The sequence below is a fragment of the Papaver somniferum genome, chromosome 4 (genome assembly GCF_003573695.1).
Source record: "Papaver somniferum cultivar HN1 chromosome 4, ASM357369v1, whole genome shotgun sequence".
NCBI lineage: Eukaryota > Viridiplantae > Streptophyta > Magnoliopsida > Ranunculales > Papaveraceae > Papaver > Papaver somniferum.
In genome coordinates this window covers 50599488-50616395 of record NC_039361.1, presented here as the reverse complement: position 1 = coordinate 50616395, position 16908 = coordinate 50599488, and the positions used below count along the sequence as shown (strand labels likewise).

The window sequence follows — 16908 nt, the reverse complement described above, 5'->3', positions numbered from 1 at the left end:
GACCTCTTATTACACCATCTACGGATTCAATGGAGCAGCCACGAAGCCCTTGGGAGACATCGTGTTGCAGGTTAACGCAGGGCCCATGAAACTAGAAACCGGATTCAGTGTGGTGGACACCCCTTCCCCCTACAGCGCCATTATTGGACGAAAATGGATACATAAACTCAAAGGAGTTGCGGAAACGTACCACCAATATCTTATATTCCCAACACCTGAGGGAGTAATGGAAATCAAGGGAGATCGGGTCACTACGAGAGAGTGTCAGGCCACTCAGGATCATATCAACAACGAGCAAGAAGAGCACCGAAAAATCCGAAGAGTAAAAAATAAAGAAACCGCGAAAGAGAAGGCCATAGACCTGTTCCTCAAGGAAACTACAGGGAAGGGCTTGACGAAAGATGATAATGTCCTAAGCACAGAGACAAGTACTTCAACAACCAGCTTGACGAAAGATGATAATGACGAAAGATGATAATGTGGTTCGAGGTTGTGCTTGTTAGTTCGAGATGAAGGTTGTTGTGATTGATGGGAGTCGTGGTTTAGAGAAGAATGAGCTTGGCAGTGGTGATCGGAGATGATGAATAGCTCGTGTTGATTGAAAGAGATGGAGTGAAGTTGTAGTTTGCGAGATGAAAACATAGAATGGAGTGTCAAGAACTTAGATGTTTTAAATATTCGCGGAGGGCCTGGTATAAGTGAAACTGACTGGAAAAGAATATAAAGTTAGGGAGTTTAATTGTTCGCTGACAGATGAGGGTCCGAGGGAAAGGAGGAGTTCCGAATAAAAACTCAGATGTTTTGAGTTTTCACGGGGACATAAGAGACCATGAGTTACCACTGGAAAAGAGTGAAATCCAGGGGGAAAATATTCTCAAGATGTTCAAGTCTTCGTGATTCTGACGAGATAAAAATCAAAACTCAGGGAAAAATAAAACTCACGGAGATACATGTGTCCGCAGTTTGGTGAAGTGGAGAATATGTTACCAGTTATGCAGAACTGACAAGCCAATTTTGTTTCGTGGGTTGGGCTTTTGCAAACATTACGTGGTCCATTGGCTGGAGCTGCTGAATTTCACACGGCTGGTTATTTAGCATATTTCTGGGGATATCTTTATCATTCGCTTTTAGATACAACAAGAGGAAGGAAGAAGGAGCTTTGGAGTTGGAGATTTTCTATAACCTAGGGTTTGATTTATTTTCTTCTTTATTATTTTACATGGGTTTTAAGAAATCCATGAGTAATTAAACCTTTCTTATTGGTTAGAGATGTAGTCCTAAGTTGGAAGACATGTTATTCAATTGAATTTTTCGTTCTCATTCATTCGTAATTTGTTAGTATCGTTTATGTTCTACAATTTATAACTCCATGTATGATTGATTGCTAGTTTGTTTAAGTTGCAAATTAAATGAGCATGCATTCATATCTATTGCTAAACTAGGGTTTGAGATCCGGAATTGTCGAATAGTCCTTGTTAGAAGTAGCATAATATAGTTGTTAACGACGGGATGTTGCCATACAATTATATGTAGAAGCGTAACCTAGGTTAAATCCGTGTGGCTATTGCACCGGATTGCTTAGAATAACCTCAACTCATAAATATTAGTGCTTTCATTGGGTTAAACTTGAGTGTCTCTTGCACCAAGTTATTTAGTGGAAAGGATTCAAAGAGTGGCTCTTGCGCCTTTGATGATAATAGGAGTTTTGCCGGAGTAAGCCTGCGATATGACGCTCTAGGGTTATTGATATCGATAGAAAATGAATGTTGAGATTGATTCAGTTGATAACATGTTAGAAGATGGAAGATGAAAACTGTAACCAGTACTTTTTATCTTTGATATTCGTATTCTATTTGCTTTATTCTTATTTAGTTATAATCACAAACAAAACCCCCAAGTTTCTATAAGTAATCAAAACAGTTTGACAACCCATATCTCCTCGTGGAACGAATATGTTCTTATAACTACACTCTTATTTATAATTGTGAAGTGAAATAACGTTATTTTTGCGTTTTAAGTGAAATAACGGCTAACCTAAATTATTTAAGTTATAATTTAATTTATAACTTAAATTATTACGGCTAACGCCGGTACGTGTACTGGCGTGAGGTTCAGGTCCGGGAATTTCTGCTAAGTTTGGAAGGTATGCATACCCGTTCGCATACAGGCGAACCCAAACTTAGTCCGAGTACTTAGGTATGCGTACCCGTATGCACACCTGATTAAGTTAAGTTCCAAAATCGATTTTTTCATGAACTAATACATTTATATAATAAAGAATGCAATCTTTTGCAAATTGTGGCTATAATGTTCATGACTTGATTCGAGTGAATCAAAATCGATTTTGCTTCAATTGTGTCTTGTATACTTCTATGAGAATATAAACAATTGAACAACTCTACAACTAGTTTCATTTGTGTCATTTGAACTAGTTATGGTTAAGATGAATGAGGTTGATATGAAAGTGTTCATATGGCTAACTTCGGTTAACTATTTTTGAGCAAACAAAGGTGTACACATTTAGGTGCGGTTACTCATATCTTAATAAAGTCACTTTTCATTTGTGTGTAACAAGCTAAGTTTGATCTAACGGTTGAAAGATATTAGCTTGAGTCTAATCAGGTTTTCATCTAACGATGATATTGAATGCTTTGTTACCAAGGTAGCATTGATTGCAAATCCTTATTTGAAGACTATATAAAGGAGAACTCTAGAAACTGGGAAACATAATCCCCACGGCTCCTGTGTAATAATAGTTGCGACTAGAGTACATTCTCCTTTAACCTTAGGTTTTTCACGAAACCATATAGGTTAACGACTTGAAGACTTCATTGGGATTGTGAAGCCAGATCCAAATATTTTCTCTATAGTTGTGTGTTCTGATCTTGATGTTTCTATCATGATTGAGTACTATCTTCTCTAAGATTTTCTCGAGATTTAATCACCGATAAGCAAGATAAAAAGTGGTCACAAACATCTTCGTCTCATCGTTTGTGATTCCACAATATCATGTTTCGCTACTATACGATTAAGATTATTATGAGGTGATTGATATTTCTAGGCTGTTCTTCGGGAATATAAGTGCGGTATATCAATTGGTTCTTGTTCACCTTGATTTATCAAAAGACGGAACAAAACTCATAGGTTTATCTGTGGGAGATAGATTTATCTATTCAATAGACTTTTCTGTGTGAGACAGATTGGTTTATCGAGTCTTCGACTTTTGGTCGTAGCAACTCTTAGTTGTGGGTGAGATCATCTAAGGGAATCAAGTGTGTAGAGTCCTGCTAGGATTCAGAGATGTAAAGAGCGCAACTGTACCTTGATCAGTGTGAGATTGGTTAGGGCTCAACTACATTCCGGTCCGAAGTTAAGTTGGAGTAGGCTAGTGTCTGTAGCGGCTTAATACAGTTTGGTGTTCAAATATGGACTAGGTCCCGAGGTTTTTCTGCATTTGCAGTTTCCTCTTTAACAAAACTTCTGGTGTCTGTGTTATTTCTTTTCCACATTATATTTGTTTATATAATTGAAATATCATAGGTTGTGCGTAAGTTCAATCAATTGTGAATCCAACCTTTGGTTGTTGATTAAATTTATTGACACTTGGATATTGGTTTTTGATACCGTCCAAGTTATTCTTATATTCAATTAGGCTCGCAAATTCTTATTTGTTTGATTGCAGATTGAATTGAGAAATTGAGATATAACTCTTTGATATACTTTTCTTAAGATTGAGTCTGTCTGTCTAGTTGATTCTCTTGAAAGTATATTTGAGTTAGTCCCTACAGATTTCTAAGATAAATATTGGGTGTGGTTGTTAGACCCCCGCTTTTTCAATTGGTATCAGAGCAGGCAAACACGTTTAAGACCTTATAATAGTCTGTGTTTGTAGCGATCTGACTCTATGGATCACAGAAGTGCTATCTCTATAAAAGTACCGCCAGTCTTTGATGGCTCGAATTACTTATGGTGAAAAATTTCTATGCGTGCCTTTCTTCAAGCGCGTGATTTTCAATCATGGGTTTGCGTTGTTAATGGCTATGATCCTTCCGTTGTTACAATAGGCACTGTAACTGTTCCAAAGGATATTAGTAATTATGATGTTGTCGAGATTCTTACTACAAAGCAAAATTATGACAGATTGAATGCAATCATCCCTTCCATTACCCCAGATCTTCAGCACCATGTGACTACGTGCACCCGGTCTAAAGATTCTTGAGATATCTTAGAAACCGTATTTGAAGGGAATACCTGTGAAAAAGAAGCTAGGCTTCAAAACCTAAATTCTGATTAGGAAAACCTTCGTATGGCATATGAAGATTCATTTGATGAGTTTAATCACAAAGTTTCTGAAATTGTTAACGCATCTTTTGCGTTGGGTAAGACTATTCCTGGAAAGGACATTGTAATGAAAATTCTCAGATCATTGCCATTTAGATACGATTCTAAGAAACATGCCATCGTTGAAGGAAATAACCTTGATGTGCTTTCTAGAAATACTCTTGTTGGAAAGTTAAAATTACTTGATCTTCATCAGAAAATAGTCAGAACATCTGCGTCCAAAGCTGTGACCAACACAAGTGAATCTTCTAACTTGTCTTGGGTTGAATGTTGTTCCTATCATGTTGATTTTGATAAATCACTGATTACTCAAAAGATCAAGGATATTGTAAGAAGAGGCAAAGGATGTGAGAAAAGTCTCTCTCTAGTTAATGCTTCAGATGATTCAATACAAGAAACATCATCCCAGGTTGTAAAAATCGTGCATACTTCCGATGTGTGCAATGAACTTTCATCTCTCGCAGCAGAAACTTCTTCCTACTCAAATTTTGATTCATAGTTTGAGTCTGGCACTGAGATTTTTGAACTCTTGGATAAGTGTGAAGAATTTCACCAAGAAACTCTCCAACTAAAGGTTTCATTGGAGAAACTTGAATCATCACTTCAGGTGAAAAATCTTGAGATAGATTGTCTTAATGATGAATTTACCAGAATCCTGTCTCTGAAGGAAAAAGATATTAATACCCTTAAGTGTGACCTGCAAAGGTTGTCTGGAAGTTCTGACAAAATCTCAGCAATGTTATTCGGTCATAAGTCTTTCGGAAACACAAATGGTCTAGGGTTCAAAAGCAAAACTGTGAGCACAAACAACTCATTTGTTCCACCCGGTTTTGTAATAATTAATGATGAATATTGTGATAAACGGGAGGAAAATAAGCAAGACAATAAATCTTATTTGATTTGTTTGTTTTATGGAAATGCAAATCATGCCCAAGATAAGTGTTGGAAATTCAAGAGGAACAACAAAAGGATTGCCAAACTTCAAAATGACATGCAAAGAATGAATCTGTCCGTGGGTGATCAACAGGGTACTCTTGAAGACAAGAAAAAATCCAAAAGAACCAGATTCAGACGAGGTAAGAAGTCTGTTTATACAACGAACCTTGATATATCACTGTGTGATAAAAGATGTGAGCATTCGGCTCACTCCGTCACCATTTAATACTAGTGATGCCTGCATCCTCATCTTTATCTTGAGAAAATGAGGATTGCATCAAGGTTGCTCAAGTTTTGTATTTTTATTAATTTCTTATTTTATTTATGTTAAGAAAATATCTTCTTGTTAAAATAGATAATGGATCATGAACCGTAAAAGACTTGTTCAAAGTTCTCCTATGGTTTGGCTGTCCGTAGGTCTATTTATATTCATTTGTGATCAAAATGCCCTTCACTTCTCTTATCTTCGAAAGATACAGTTTCATGGCTCCTATGACTAGAGGTACCACAAAAAGGGATGCAGTTGAAGTAGTTAATGTGTATCTTTGTGATGGAATCGTTTCCTCAAGGAAGGAGAGATCCACAAATGATGAAGAAGGTTCTTCCTCTAACCGGCTCTTGTCTGTTTGTCATTCTGATAATACCTTTAGAGGTATGGTGAAGGATTTCATCAACAAAAGAAATGATTTAAAATCTCAAATCATTTTGTCTTTAAAAAAGATATCTCGCTATGAACGTATGTTGTCTCTAACAAAGAACACCTTGTGTAGACTAAAAAGAACTTAGTGAGTTAACTGATATTTCTGAAGATCTGGAGGAATTGAACGATCCCATAATCAATGGGTTTTTCAATAATGAGAAGGAACTCTCAGTAGATGCTCTGAGAAAGCTCTACAATGTCTAGGAAACTTCTTATGAGAATTTATTCTTGTGTTTTAAGAAGGATAACTAGGGTTTGGAATAGCAATTATTGTGAGTACACATAGTTATTTTCAACGATTTTCATCTTGCAATGTTTTTAGATTTATTAATTTAAATTCTAAAGTTTATTTGGAAGATGATTTTGCAGTATTAATCTTTATGGTTTTATATATTGCAACTTGTTATGGGATATGTGTGTTTGCGTCTGTGAACTATGATTATCCCATATTTGCTCAAAAGTTAAGTCTATCATATGTCTTTGTTGATAAAAGATAGAATGAACTTTTGACAACAAAAGTTAAGCCTATTATGTCATTATGAAAATTTTGATGGAAGATAGGATGAACTTTTGTCTACAAAGATTAAGTTTATTATACGTCTCTATGAAAATATTGATGGAAAATAAAATGAATCTTTGAATATTCCACAGTATTGGTCTTTCCCTGATCTACATCTTTGTGTAAATACTGTGCGGCTCCGTAAGTTCTCTTATGTTGAGCATTTCTGATTAAATTAATCATGGATTCTCTTGTGGTTAATTTAATTGAGTACTTTGGATACAAGTTTATGTTTCATGTGATTTGTTAATGTCCAAAGAAATCCTTCGTTTCTTGTGAAAGTAAGGTCGCTCTTGTTGTTCTTTCGGGAATGACATTTTATGGGGGAGGGGGGGGGAGTTCTTATTTGAACTTGTGCTTAATTGCCAAATCTTTGTGGGGAGTGCAGCTGTGGAATATTGTAGGATTTTTCTTGTATCTTTATAAACTCCTTGATGAATACACTAGTTTTGTCTATGTGAAATCATCGAAACAAAGTTGATATGCTCTCTTTTGGTCATGAAGTATCTCTATGGAAATTTCATTAGGATCACACTAGTTTTTGTACCTTTGCCAATTTATATTGACGAAAATGGGGAGAATTAATGTGTAGTTCACACTACAAATACATATGGTTTACGGATCATTCTGTAAGGGGGAGTGGTTTTCATGTGAGATGAAGTATTTACTAGGGGGAGTGATACATATCACCATAGTATTGTTGTCAAATTTGTGATACAATTGGACTTTGATATTGTGTAATAATACTATGACACTGTATATAACAATGATTGAGAGCAACTGTTTTCTCATTGTCATAGATACGGATCTTCAACAACGATGATGCTTAGTTGAACACGTTCAGAATCACTGGAGTACTTGGAAGTGACGAAGATTTCGAGTAATGGTGAAGAACCAAGGAAATCAAACATTTGGATTGAGAGCTGCAAAGTTTATTTATTTTGTAATCCATATGTATTGATAGTTTTGTCATTAAAATTGACAAAGGGGGAGATGATTAGAGCATTGCTCGTTCTAACTCGCAAGCGTTGCTACTCAAGCTTGTTTGTCAAGTTTAGTTGCCAAAACTATAAGTCTTGATTTCTAATCTACTTATAGCTAAGTCTCGGATTAGAATAGACAGTGTACTTGAGCATTAGACTTCACGGCATTCATCGATTGAAGAGGAAGAACTACTAAGGGGAGCTTGTGGAACTTCATCAACAAAAGGTATGTGGAGACTTGAACTCATCTATCACTCAAAATTTTATCTACTCTAACTCATATTTGAAACAAAAGTCGTATAGCTATATAGACTTCAATTATGCACATTTGATATTCCGAGCTGAGTTTAACTCGCTAACGTATTTCTCGAAATATGTGTTGGTAAGCTTTCGCTTTAAACAAGTTCATCTTATATTCTTCACGAAAGTCAAAAAATGATCATGTGAAGATCGCCTTATAACATCTTACATGATTTGTGAGAGACAGTCAGTTGATGTAGACTCAAAATGTTTCGTGTTGATCATTCGATCACTTGAAAATTGCTTTGAAGCTAATAGTTTGTGTGAGACAGTTATTGTTGTCTTCCGAGAATGTTTCAATAATTGTAATGGAGTTTACAATAATTGGATATAAGCATAGTATGTGTACTTGCATATATGTAATGCAAGTCCAGGAACCATAGTATGCATACTTTCATGCGTACTGGTTGGTTTAGTGAAAGTTCGGCAACCTTGTACGCATACCGGTACGTGTACTGGCCTGAGGTTCAGGTCCGGGAATTTCTGCAAAGTTTGGAAGGTATGCGTACCCTTTCGCATATTTGAGAAACCAAACTTAGTCCGGGTACTTAGGTATGCATACTCGTATGCATACCTGAGTAACATAAGTTATAAAATCTATTGTTCATGAACTAATACATTTATATAATATGGAATGCAATCTTTTGAAAACCGTGGCTCTAATGTTCATGACTTGATTCGAGTAAATCATAATCGATTCTGCTTCAATTTTGTCTTGTATACTTCTATGAGAATATAAACAATTGAACAACTCTATAACTAGTTTCATTTCAGTCATTTGAACTAGTTATGGTTAAGATGAATGAGGTTGATATGAAAGTGTTCATATGGCTAACTTCGGTTAACTATTGTTGAGCCAACAAAGGTGCACACGTTTAGGTACGGTTACTCAAATCTAAATGAAGTCACTTTTCATTTGTGTTTAACAAGTTAAGTTCGATCTAACGGTTGAAAGATATTGGCTTGAATCTAATCAGGTTTTCATGTAACGGTGAATATTGAATGCTTTGTTACCAAGGTAGCATTGACTGCAAACCCTGATTTGAAAACTATATAAAGGAGAACTCTAGCAACTGGGAAACCTAATCGCCACACCTCCTATGTGGTACTAGTTGCGACTAGAGTCGATTCTATTTTAACCTTAGGTTTTTCACGAAACGTTGTAGGTTAACGACTTGAAGACTTCATTGAGATTGTGAAGCCAGACCCAACTATTTTCTTTGTAGTTGTGTGTTTTGATCTTGTTGTTTTCTATATTGATTGAGTACTATCTTCTCTAAAATTTGCTCGAGAATTAATCTCCGATAGGCAAGATAAAAAGTAGTCACAAACATCTTCATCTCATCGTTTGTGATTCCAAAATATCTAGTTTCGCTACCATATGATTAAGATTATTGTGAGGTGATTGATTAGGCTGTTCTTCGGGAATATAAGTCTGGTATATCAATTGGTTCCTATTCACCTTGATTTATCAAAAGACAGAATAAAACTCATAGGTTTATCTGTGGGAGACAGATTTATCTATTCAATAGACTTTTATGTGTGAGACAGATTGGTTTATCATGTCTTCGACTTTGGGTCGTAGCAACTCTTAGTTGTGGGTGAGATCTGCTAAGGGAATCAAGTGCGTAAAGTCCTGCTGGGATTCAGATACGTAAGGAGCGCAATTGTACCTTGATCAGTGTGAGATTGGTTGGAGCTCAACTAAATTCCAGTCCGAAGTTAACTTGGAGTAGGCTAGTGTCTGTAGCGGCTTAATATAGTGTGGTGTTCAAATCTGGACTAGGTCCCGGGGGTTTTCCGCATTTGCAGTTTCCTCGTTAACAAAACTTCTGGTGTCTGTGTTATTTCTTTTCCGCATTATATTTTTTTATATAATTGAACTATCACAGGTTGTGCGTAAGTTCAATCAATTGGGAATCCAACCTTTGGTTGTTGATTAAATTGATGACACTTGGATATTGGTTTTTGATACCGTCCAAGTTATTTCTTATATTCAATTGGGATCGCAAATTCCTATTTGTTTGATTGCATATTGAATTAATTGAGAAATTGAGATATAACTCTTTGATATACTTTCTTAAGATTGAGTCTGACTGTCTAGTTGATTCTCTTGAAAGTATATTGGAGTTAGTCCATACACATTGCTAAGCGAAATATTGGGTGTAGTTATTAGACCCTCCCTTTTTCACATAGTTTTACCCAAGTTGATTGCCAGTGTGCACGTAGTTGCACACATGCTGGTTATGAATGTGCACATAGTTATACACCTGTGTGTACATGGTTGTACATATGTTGTTTATTGACGGTAAAAAACTGTATTTGAAAATACGAGGGTATTCAAATACACCACAATTTTTTAATTTCAACCTATAAGTCTGATACCAAGTGTGATCGTCTATGGACTAAGTCGATACAATACGACAATTTGATATTCACTTGAAAATAGTTACGGTACAAGACCGATAGACTATTGGATCAAAGTCAAGTGATTAGGATTAACATACAAGTGTAATTTATTATATTATAATAAGACAATTATAATGCAGGAGTAAAGTAAATGACACAACAAGATTTTGTTAACGAGGAAACCGCAATACATAAAAACCCCGGGACCTAGTCCAGTTTTGAATACTCTCATAATTAAGTCGTTATACAAAAAACAAAATCCAACTTTGTATAGTTGATACCAAGTAAACTACCCCCAGTTACTTACTTTCATCAGTATCCCTGCGTCTTCGACCTTTTGTTCACGATGTGAATTTCAAGACAAAAATCACTATCTCAAGTTTCTTTACTCCTTTTGATCGTATTCCAAACAGTAAAGGAATTAAATATGTTTGGTCACCACTCTATTCGATCTTCGGTAAAATATATGTTTGAGTCTTTGACAAAGACACTTATATTTAATCTAATAAACTCCTTTGTATGGTTAGATAAATCCAAAACTTAATTGCCGAAATAATCAATTTCCATATTTGCAATCAAACAATACAGAACTTAAAGAGTAACTATAAAGTGATGCCGATCTTACACAACTAAATAATCAAGTCTATCAAAGATAAAAAAAAGGATCTAGTTGGATCCCAGCCGATCAAGATGTGTGCACAAATTACGAGATACGAGAACTAATAAGAAAATCTTCTTCGACTTCAAATCTTCAATTGCCTTCTTAATAACCTGCACACAAAAACTTGAATCATATTGTGATCAATCACACACATAACGGAGTCTGTTAACAATGGATTATCACAAGATGTCTTTAGATCTAACAATCTAAAGATTTCGTCGATACTTTGATCTAGTTTGAGTGACCCTTATGTCAGAAGAGATGGATCTCAAGAATAATCAAACTAGATGCAATCAAAGTTTCAACAACCGTTAGTCAATCAAATCAATAATCGAAAACTAAAATAACAATGCAATTATCCAGTTTCCCACCAACGGTACTCGTAGAGCTTCTTGATCCCACAGAAGTCTTTAAACGAGAGGCCGTAAGAGATTTCGCCTAATTAGGTCACTTTCCTCTCCGGATATACGGCTCCACCATAAACAACGCGAATGAAGTTTGCTTGGCTCTTAGGATATTTTGCAAGGAATGCAAACTCAGGTATTTATAGACCAAGGTTGTTTGGACAACAACGAAATTCCAAACAAGTCAAGTCAGTATTTCTAACCTCAAGTGGAAGGATGATGCCTTTGTTGCAGTCGTTACTTCTTAACATTGTTCAGGTCTTCAGAGTAAGAATAGTAAGTCTCAACATTCCTAGACTTTCTAGTCCAACGTAAACAAAGTTGACTATAGTAATTAATCAAGCGACTCTAGATGAGTTTTGATACTAAAATATGACAACCAAACTTGACATACCAACACTTGGTGGGTTCTACCGAGATATGATCTAACATTATTATACCCTAACGCACCTCTGATATCAATATTTTTTTGTAGCGGATACATGAATTATAGACAGCATATCACTTGGTTGCAGTGAATGAAGATTGTTAGACATGGTATGACGCACAAATGATTACCTTGTAATTATTTTATTTATAAATGGTGGATATCACTAGAGTAAATTTCTTTATCTTTAATTTTAATATCCTTATTGTTTGGTTTCTATTAGGGAATTTAATTGATACAGATTATTTTGTATTCAAGTGAATTTCATTAAAAAAAACCTTTGCAATTGAACTTAAAACCTTATTTTGAGTATAGTTGACCCTAGTGATAATTAAGTTGATACTCAGGTTGACGATATGACACACTTCATGCTAATTATGTATTATGTTATTTTATATGTATTAAATTTAGGAACTCATAAGATCAAAATGGTAGAGTGCCCAAGCCTATCACAAGGTTTTCAGAGGTTGATGGTTCAAATCCATCTGAGTTTTCATATTATGTTTATTCTATATGGGTTGGATTATTGGTGCTTAGGTAGATGATTGAAGTTGTATGTGTGTACAAACTGGTGCACCTTGTCCCGTCTTACAAATATATTGCATGTTTCGTGAGTATGGAAGTTGGATTTGCTAGGTTTTTATAGATGTGTACATGGTGGTTTACCATTGTCCCATGTTATTGATATATGACATATTTTACAGGTATGGATGTTGAATTTGTTAGGTTTTGGTAAATGTGTACATAGTTGTACACTATTGTACCGTCTCATGAATATATTGCTTATTTCGTGAGCACGGATGTTAGATTTGCTAGGTTTTTGTAGATGTCCACATAGTTGTACACCAGTGTAATTCCCATGAAAAAAAAGACTGCATAAGATTATGAAAATTTTAATCATGTGTACTTTTTTGTACACATGAGATAACGACGGAGCGAAAATTAAAAAAAATCTAAAAACAAAAATTATATAGTCATATGATTACTCTTTTTGTTGATCACGGAAAGAGTTTTCTGAATATATTGGACGAGAAATTCGAGAGATAAATTGTTTTTTAATTATTTTTATATTATTTAAAAGGTATATTTAATGTTTGGTACCCAGTAAATGTCCAACACATTGTTTTGGTACCCAACATTTTAAAAATCAAAGGTTGGTACCTATGTCTGACGTTGACCATCAAAGTCCACGTTTTCCTAGTCTTTATTTTATTTTTCGTAATTATTTTTAAAATATTATTTAATCGGACGAATATACCCTCGAAGAGAAGGAATAATCTTCTTCACTGTCACTTCCCTTCTCACAACAGCTGCCATGTAAAAACCAGCAGAAGAGGAAAAAGTGGTCAATCAAAAAAGCGTCCTTCCGGTAAACAATCCATTTCTTGTCGAATCAAAATCATAGGTAGAAGAATGGTCAGTAGAAACTACTGTTGGATTAGTTGAAGCATTGAAGTTAATTGATAGAGATGGTGAAGAAAAAATAACTAGATCTGAGATTGAATCTGTTTTACAAAGAATTGGCGATGAAATACCGAGTAAGATGAATTTGTGATTATGTTTAGTGAGATTTTATGAATTGTTGATGGTTTTATTACTCTCGAGAAGTTGCAGATTCTTTCCCTGCTGCCACCATTGTTAATTTATCAATTTTTTGAGAAGTTGCAGAAATTTCGTTAAGTTTCGCTGCTGGAAAAATCTTTTAATGGTGGTTTCTCTCCATAAAAATCAACAGTAATAGAAGAAGAAGAATCACAAACCCATCTCTTCTCATATCAGACAAAACCCAGTCTGTGATTCAATCTCATAATCCCATAGAAGACATTCTTATATCAATTCCACCAATTGTAGAAATCAAACCAATTACAACTGTGTAACTCCACAAAGAACAGAATATGAAGACAACGAAAGGAGGAAAACATGAACCCGACAGATGCATATCGATAGGAACTACGAAATAAAAAACTAAAAAGGGTATTGAGAAAAATCTTCCACTGATTTTAGGGTTTCTGTTGTTTTTTCTTAATACTGGGGGATGCGGTATTTTTTATTTCCATTAATAGGTTAAGATTTAGATGATAGGTTGATTCAATGAAAGCTGGTTTGCCCAGAATGATGGAGGCTGGAAATCAGGTATGAATGTATGATTAATGAATGAAAAGAGGTCCTAGGAAGAAGATAAAGTTAGGGATATAAGTGTAGAATTATGTATTTTTCTAATTAATAATTTATAAAATATAAAATAATCTGGTCAAAGTTTGACTTTGACAGTCAAAGGTAAATTCAGGTACCAACCCTTAATTTCTAAAATGTTGGATATCAAAGCAATGTGTTGGACATTTGATGGGTACCAAACATTAAATATCCCTATTTTAAATTGCTGACACCGTGTTAGAACAATGCTCGGTTGAACCCACAAGTTTTGTTATCTCAAGCTTTTTGTCAATGTTAGTTGATCAAAACTATATTTTGATTTCAGGTTTACTAAGTCAAGTTTTGGATTAAGTTAGAATTTGGTAGTTGAATATCAGACATCACCCTCAAAGACTGAGATCTTCAAAGAGGTTTGAAGAACTTCTTTTATCAGGTATGACTGAACCATTCTTATTCACTACCTTACCATTCCATCTTTTGAGACTATGTCGTATGACTTCTAGTAGATTTATTGCAAAGAAGAAATTTCGAGTCAAGCTTGCCTTGTTAAATATCTCGAAATATGATTCAAGCATAGATGTTCAAAGGTCCTTAAAAATATTAGTTCAAAACAATTTATTTTTCGAGAATTAATTTGTGGATCAATTAAAAATCGCTCATACAATTGATTTTATCATTTGGGAATGTTTCAAATATCATAATAGAGAAATTCAAAACTTCTGATTTTTCTGCTCAGGGTAGGTTGGCGAACCAGTTCGCAAACCATAGATATCTGATTTTCATAAATACCGACTCGACACAATAGATAATGGAATTTACAATTTCATCCTGTAGCACAGCAGTGCACAACAAATATAAAAGCGTTTTTCTAAAACTCACGGCAACACTGAACTCGCATATAGTTTGCCATTATTGCACCCACTATGGGTATGGAAAAGTGGCAAAGTAATTGCCTAAATGTCAAATGTACCACTCAGGCATACACTATTGAGTCTCTACAGAGTGATAGAGATTACATTGCTCGATGGTCAGAAAAGCTCTAACGATAGTCTTTATATTGGTCTATTTTATGATCATCGCTCAGTTACTTATCAGGCCTATTCCCATGCACCATGTCTAAAAAATCCATTTGTTGTGCAATAAAGATTTTATCGTTGGATATCAAAAAAGTATCGCTCGATGGAATGTTTAGCGCCAACTGCTAGTTCTTTGTCGCCTATAAATAAACAACTTTCAAACTAAAATTTTAGATCAAAATTTTTATTAATCTTTTTTTTTTCCTATTTTTATCTTTCTCAATCTCTAAAATGTTCTCAATTTTCTCAAATAGTAGAATTTCAAACCCAGCTTTATTCGGCAACCTAGCTTGATTTTTCTTGAGTGGTACTTGAAACTGGTGTTAAGAAGGTATGTGATAGTTATATAGAAACAAGTAAAAAGTAAAGAAGTCTTCAAGTTTTGGATATTAACCAACTCAAACCTGCAGCTAAGAAAATGCAAAGACGAGTTCAAGGCAAAGAAAATCAAGCAAAGCAAAATTTGAAAGCAAATAAGAGTACTAGTCAGAAAAACAAAGGACACTCCGTTATGAGTGCATTGATTAGAAGTTATGTGAAATGATTAATTATTTTAAAATTATTGTTGTGTAGTTTTATATCTTGTAAAATGCATATTAATGATCAATTCGAAGTTTATATCAAAACATCATACTTGTTGATGAATTTGGAAATTTGACTCATATTGTTGAAAATTAGCTTGTTAAATGAATCCAGAAGTATTGTTGAAAATTAAGCTTGTTAAATGAATTCAATAAGTATTGTTGAAAGTTAAGCTTATATTCTTAATTCAAACTTACATTTTAATTAAATTTGAATTTTATGGTTATTTTGTTTTTGGTACTCGGTTTTGTCCAACTTTTAGGTTTGGTCTAACATTTGTCCAGCTTGGTTTTTGGTACCTGGACTTCACGTTGACTTGGATTGACCAAGTTAAATGTTGACTTTTGTTTAAAAATTATTTTTAAAATCAAAAAAGATGTTTTAGGAGAATTATGGATGAAATAGGGAAATATAAGAGGAAGGAGAAGAACAATATTATTAGGAGAGTAATGTAGAATCATTACATAGTTTCCCTTATATACAACCCTAGGAATCTAGTTGGATCGCACATCCATGGGCCGTAGGACCTGTAATACTCCCCATTATGCGGTTCAATAACAAAACTTTATACATAATGCTTTACATATAGTTCTTCAAATGTCGTTCTCTTTGATGACTTGTGCCGCAGCCCATTGCATCATTAAAACTTTGATAAGGAAAAAACCCAGTGGGAAAAAACCTTGGTACAACTCTTCACATGTAATACTTCACATGTTGTCTCGTATTTTACATGTAGTTCATCACATGCAATACTATCCTCAAAGATCGACGAGTCTAAGTTAATTGCCTCGTTAAAACTTCGTCAAGAAAAAACCTAGAGGGACAAAACCTGAACTAAAGAAAAAGAGTACAATATTAACTAAAATTAAAACATAGTTGGATGTGTATACGTTGCCTCATTAAAACCTTGACAAGGAAAAACCAAGTGGGACAAAATCTTGACGAAGGGAAAAGAGTACAACGTGGAAGATGCAAGTAAATATGATCTGTTGCAGATGATCACTTTGCTTTGTTGAAGTTGACTAGTGCTTCACAACTCTTAAGGCAGAAAATCCTCGTGGGAAAGACAATAGCCTTGGCTGGGAAATTACATTCCCGATGTTTGTTGTTGTCTCATTGACATCCTTACCGAGTAACAAAACCCTGTGGGAAAAAGTAACCCCGGTGAAGGAAAATGGTTCAACACACCATTAGATGCTCCCCCTGATGTCAAACAATTTTTTTTAGTCTAATGCAGCAGGAGTTTATCATACTTTACTTTGGTGACTTGAACGTTTATAAAACCCTGTTGTTGATTCTGGAAGTTACGTTGCTTAACAGACTATCGCATTTCATTTCTTTGATTCAGATATTTCCAGTAATATCAACACGATCTT

General features: G+C 34.8%; 1 long non-coding RNA gene across 1 annotated transcript; it reads left to right on the top strand.

Annotated features, from left to right (window-relative positions):
* The first annotated feature begins 12879 nt into the window (after positions 1 to 12879).
* On the top strand, positions 12880 to 15557 carry LOC113275445. Its single transcript, XR_003323585.1, has 3 exons — positions 12880 to 13853; positions 14200 to 14307; positions 15361 to 15557. It is a non-coding gene; the product is annotated as an uncharacterized LOC113275445 (long non-coding RNA).
* The last annotated feature ends 1351 nt before the right edge of the window (positions 15558 to 16908 follow it).